Genomic DNA, 6,583 nt, shown 5'->3' on the forward strand with positions numbered 1-6,583 from the left:
TTTTACCCAACACTCATTTTTAGGTGTTGACATTCAATAAGCACCGGACTTTCCTATACTATACTAAATATAGCACTTGTACTATTAGTATCACAAAAACATACTTTATTATTTATACAGTTTAGCACAGTAAAAGGTATAAAAAAAATTTATATATTTACTATAGATTAATGTAAATCTAAAGCATCTTTAATATAACTACTAGTTAAAACTACAAATACTTGAGCTTGTATAAAGGCAATACCTAATTCTAAACCTGAAAAGGCTATTATAAATGCTAAAGGTATTAAACCTAAAAAGAAGAAAATAAATCCAGAAGTCATAATGTTATATGTAAATCCTGCTAAAATGTTTAATAACATATGACCACTTAATATGTTGGCACCCAATCTAAGACCTAAAGAAACATTTCTAGATAAGTATGATATAAACTCTATTAATACTAATAGAGGTAATAATGCTAAAGGACAACCTGCAGGCACTAATAAAGAAAAAAATTCTAAACCGTGTTTTTGGAAACCTAATATAGTTGCACCTAACACTACAGTAAAACTAAGAGCAAAAGTAAATATGAAATGACTTGTTGAGGCAAAACTGTAGGGTACCATACCAATTAAATTATTTACTAATATAAATATAAATAAAGTATAGATAAAAGGGAAATATATTTGTCCTTTAGTAGGGTTTATTTGGTTTGTTACTATACTATGTATAGTGGCATAAATGGTTTCTTGACTTATTGATCAACTATTACTTACAACTTTATTATAATTAGTAGCTAAAACATTCAATGTTAATACAAAGAAAGCACCTATTGTTAAATATAATCCTATATTAGTTAATGATATATGTAAATTACCGAATATAGGGGCATCTAAACTTAATAAGTTCCTAATTTCAAACTGATCTAAGGGACTTGTGATTGTTGTATAAGCTAAATTAGACATTTGCTAGTTTACTTTTTTATTTTTATTGATATATTCTAACTTAATCCTTTTTATAGACTAAAACTTTAATTGCGAATAACTTTAAACCTATATTATAACCTTTTTATATATGCTTAAATTTTTAATTACGAGGTACTTTGAATCTATATGTTAAACGTTATATTTGTTTATAAACCTATAAGGGTTAAATATGACGTTTAACATAACAGAAAAGAGAGAAATTATAATAAATATTATAATTTACTTATAAATATTCTAGTAATAAATAATCGTACAAATCTTGGTAATATAAATTTAGAAAATACGTATATCATAATTACAAGTAATATAAAAGCAAATGTTACCTGATTTATAAAATAGAATGGAACTAATTGTGGCATATTATATTTTTTATATTTTTCAATGTTATAGTTATCTATTTTTACATTATTATATAATTAAATATAAAGATTATTCTGACACATGTAAATTTTCCTTTACATATATTACTATATATAAAAGATTAAGGAATAGGTGACTTGAACACCTAGCCTACCGTGTGTAAAACGGTTGCTCTACCATTAAGCTAATCCCTTTATAGTTTATATTATTTTAATAGTAATAAATATCTATATTTGAAAAATATAAACCTAGCATATTATGTGGGTTTTTACAGCTACTTATAGTTTTTATTTAACATTAATGTTAAAGATTTTTTTATATAATCTTCAGATTTAACTATTGTATATTAAAGATGAAACGGAGTAATGTAAACCGTCTAAAATTGGAGCAGGATATACACCCAATACAACTGTAAATATCACTAATGTAAGTAATATAAAAAATTCACGTTTATTAACATCACTTATGTTAGCTTCGAAAAATTTACTGAAAGATCCTCCAAAAGCTATTCTGTTAAACATATATATAGTATATGCAGCAGAAAACACTATAGATGAACTAGCAAATACACCTAGTAAAGGTAATCTTTCAAATACACCATAAAGAGACATAAATTCACCTACAAAATTTAAAGTAAGAGGAACTCCACAATTACCTAAAGATAAAATGAAGAATAAGATAGAAAATAATGGCATTATCTGAGCAATACCTCTGTAGAAACTAATTAACCTAGTTCCAGATCTATCATATAATACACCTCCAGCACAAATAAATAAACCACTAGAAACAAAACCGTGTGCTAAACCTAAAGCTATACCACCTTCTATACCTTGTATAGTATTACTAAATACACCGATAAGGTAAACAGCTGCGTGTGATACAGAACTATAAGCTATAAGTTCTTTGATATCTATTGTTCTTAAAGTACTAAAACTAGCATATATAATAGTAATAACACCGATAAGATATATAATATATGTATAATCTAAAGAAGCTTTAGGTAATAAAGGTAATATTAATCTGAAAATACCATATAAACTTAGCTTAAGCACAATAGCAGCTAATATTATACTACCACTTAGGGGTGACTCTACATGAGCTTTTAATAATCAAGTATTTAAGAATATCGTAGGTGTTTTTACAGCGAATGCTATAAATATACCATAAAATAAAAATAATTGTGTTGAATAATTAAAATTAGTTTTGTATAAAGCATCAAAATCTGTTGTACCCATTATAGAAGACATAGCTAATATAGATAATAATAAGAATAATGAACCAAATAAAGTGTATAAAAATAGATAAAAACTAGCCCTTACTTTATTACTTGATCCAAATAAACCTATTAGTATAAATAACGGTGGTAATATACTTTCGAAAAAAATATAAAATAATAATATATCTAATACTAAAAATACAGCTAACAATAATGATTCTAACAATAAAATTATTATTACAAATGATCTCACATTTTCATTTATAGAATTCCAATTACTTAATAATGCAATTGGTGTGATAATAGTTGTCAACAGAACAAAATATATAGACAAACCATCTAAGCCTAAATAAAAATCAAAAGAACTAATTTCATGATATTCTTGTACAAACTGGAACTGGTTACTACTGAAGTCAAACAGTATAAATATAATTAATGATACTATAAGGTTTACGATAGAAGTACTTAAGGCTATTGTTTTAATACGATTAATGTTTAAAAAAGACAATTCGTAAGACATACCTGTGGATATAGTAAATACACCCAGTATAGGAATTAATAATAAAAGTGTAAGTAACATAATTTATAAAAAAAAAAAAACACAAATTTCCCTCAGGATTAAATATTAAATTTAATCTTTACTAATACCATATATAACTATAAGGTAAACCGCGCTAAAATAAAATTTTAAATATATTATACCTATTAAAAGTTTTTATTGATTTTATTAATTTAATTAAAACATAAAGTTAATGAAATTTTTTTACAATAAAGAAATATTACTGGGTATTATTTCAAAGCTATATAGTATACAGGGTACAAGTATAACAAAGGCAATAACAATAGGTAACAATATAGTTCAACAAAAAGACATTAATTGATCAAATCGTATTCTAGGAAATGAGGCTCTAGCTCATATGAAAATAAAAATCATAGTACATGATTTTACACCTAAAGTTAAACCATATAATAATCCTTCTATTAAAGGACCAGAGAATAAGCTTTCATTATGTAAATTATTTATATAATATTCAAAATTTATATATTGCATTAATGTAAACAAAGGTAAATAATCATAAAGATAACCACCTAAGAATAATATACTAGTTAATATACAAATTAAAACAATACTACCATATTCAGCTAAGAAAAAGAATACGAATACAACAGCAGCGTGTTCTGTCATAAATCCACTAACAAGTTCTGATTCTGCTTCGGCTAAATCAAAGGGTGCTCTGTTAGTTTCCGCTATAGATCCTATGAAGAATATTATAAAAACAGGAAATAGAGGTATTATAAATCATATAGCTCTTTGAGCTTCAATATTAACAGTAAGATTTAGACTACCTGTTAACATAACAACAAGTAATATAGCTGAACTTAATATTAATTCATAGCTAATTAATTGTGCGGTACTTCTAAGTGAACCTAAAAAAGCATACTTACTGTTAGCACTTCAACCTGCTAGTAATATACCATACGTCGATAGAGAAGAAACAGCTAACATATAAAGTATACCTAAATTGAAATCACTTAAGGATAAACCAGGCCCATAGGGTACAACTAAATAACCTAATAATGAAAATATTAAAGTTATAACAGGACCAAGAAAAAATAAACCTAAATTAGCTTGTGTAGGTGAAACATACTCTTTTAGTAGCAGTTTTAAGGCATCAGCAAATGCTTGTAATAAACCATAGTACCCTACTATATTAGGACCTAATCTTCTTTGCATACTAGCCATAGTTTTTCTTTCGGCTACGGTTACATAAGCTACAGTTAATAAGACAGGCACAGTTACTAGTAATACTTCTAGAACGGAAATTAAAGTTGGTATATATAACATTGATTAATCATTTTTTTTTCTTTTTTATATTTAATCTATATAAAATAATTAATAAATTATTTTATTAGATTAAACCATAAGGTTAAAAATAAATTTTTCACTAAGTATAAAGAATATTTATATTAATAAATATATTTATACTTTACTACAATTTATCTATTATTATTTAATATTTTATGTATAACTATTCTTATCTAAGACTTGAACTTAGATCAAGATATTAGAAGTATCCTGCTCTACCATTGAGCTAATAAGAGATAAAATAATTTATATATATAAATATAGTAAATAATCTAAGTAAATATTTTACGCATATGTAAGCTAAAACACATGTAAATGTAAAAATATGAATTTAAAGCAGGTTTAAATAAGTATTATAAGGGATATGGAGGAATCAAACCCCATATTTAAGATCTGCAATCAAAACGTAGAACCATCTACTGCATATCCCTGATGTATAAATTATATATAAGTTGCTATCCTTAACTATGTATATAAGATATACACCAACAAACCTAAATTTTTGTACAAACTAACCAAGATAAATATTTAAAGTTATTTATAAAACATCAAACTAATTATTATTATTATTATTATTCATTTGAGCTTCTAGAAATTGTATTCTAGAATTAAGCAGAGTAGCTTTGGCTTCTGACCTTACTTTATCTCTGTTGAAACGTTCTAGGTCACTCTCTATTTGATTCTTTAGATTAAATTCGTACTCCGTCGTAGGTATTGTAGGTATTTTTATATAAACACTTTGTGCGTAAGCCATTTTTCTGTCTAAAATTCGTATAAACTTTAAATATAAATTTTTATGTTCTACGGCTGTTTTTAGATCCATTCTCTTAAATTGGTTAAGTATATGTGAATTATAATCAATATGTTTACATATTTCATCCTGTATAGGTACTTCACCACCAGGAACGTTAAACCCAGGCGGAACAATAGTTTTATTAGGTGTGTATACAGAAATAGGAAATACCATAGATCCTATATCACTTCTAAAGATTCCAGAACTTCCACCCCTATTTCTATCGTAATTGGGATGTAATTCTCTATCTACACCTTTACCTTTATCAGGCTTTAGACCTGAACCCGAATCTGAGTCAACTTCCATAGCATTGTATAACTTAGGTTTAATAACTTCGACAGAAGATCTCTCACCTAAATCCATAGTATCCATGCCAAATAAAAACTGTTTTAAGTTGAAATTAATACCTTTTATACCTAAATATTCCGACAATAAACCTATTATACCTGTGTTAAAGGTTCAACCTAATAATCCTATAGCTATATTGTTGAAAAAATCACAATATTCTATATGAAAACTACCCGAAATTAAATATTTAATCGCCGCTATAAATGTAACAGTTAAAATAGCTCCACAAAATTTTGCTAATGTAAAAGTTGCCGTTGTATTTTGTACCATTAGATATAATTTTGTTTTCATCTTTTTTTAAGTGTAATGGTCTAATAATGTATTTTTTACTATTTTCGAAATTACATTACTCAACCATTACTAATACAACTTAATTTTACTATTTTCGAATGTACATTACTCGACCATTACTAATAAGGTTTCGTTTTGCTACCTCATAAAAATTGTAATAAGCAACTTTATAATAAAATTCTTATCTAAGACTTGAACTTAGATCAAGATATTAGGAATATCCTGCTTTACCATTAAGCTAATAAGAGTTTATGTTATATTTAATAACATGAATATAATATACGAATTCATATAAATTGTATAATATAATATTATTATGATTGCACTTAAGCAACATATAATAATAAAAAAGCCATCATTAAAGCGAATAAACCAGTGGCTTCTGCAAATGCAAAACCTAATATAGCGTAAGAAAACAATTGACCTCTTAAAGAAGGATTTCTAGCAACACCTAATATTAATGCACCGAAAACTACACCAATACCTACACCGGCACCTATAAGGCCTGTGGTTGCTAAACCTGTTCCAATAATTTTTGCTGCTTGTATCACCTTTTATGTTTTTTTTTTATAGAGAAAATATCTATAAGTTTAAGTTGCTTGTTAAAAATATAATATAAAATTTGAAGCATATATAGTTTCTATTATATCCATGTTAATAGAATTTAATTTAAATATCTTAAATAAAAATTTTTGTTATAATAGTTTTTTGTTTTGCTTCGTAAAAAGCAAACGATGCCC

The 6,583-nt window shown here is 25.9% G+C and overlaps 3 non-coding genes across 3 annotated transcripts; all 3 read right to left on the bottom strand.

Annotated features, from left to right (window-relative positions):
- Positions 1 to 1,450: 1,450 nt before the first annotated feature.
- Positions 1,451 to 1,522, bottom strand: ONS95_010779. The gene has a single exon. It is a non-coding gene; the product is annotated as a tRNA-Val (tRNA).
- A 3,054-nt stretch (positions 1,523 to 4,576) lies between these two features.
- ONS95_010780 lies at positions 4,577 to 4,647 on the bottom strand. The gene has a single exon. It is a non-coding gene; the product is annotated as a tRNA-Arg (tRNA).
- Positions 4,648 to 6,020: 1,373 nt separating this feature from the next.
- Positions 6,021 to 6,091, bottom strand: ONS95_010781. Its single transcript has one exon. It is a non-coding gene; the product is annotated as a tRNA-Arg (tRNA).
- Positions 6,092 to 6,583: the final 492 nt, after the last annotated feature.

Source organism: Cadophora gregata (assembly GCF_030347475.1).
Source record: "Cadophora gregata isolate MNR1 chromosome Unknown scaffold_45, whole genome shotgun sequence".
NCBI lineage: Eukaryota > Fungi > Ascomycota > Leotiomycetes > Helotiales > Ploettnerulaceae > Cadophora > Cadophora gregata.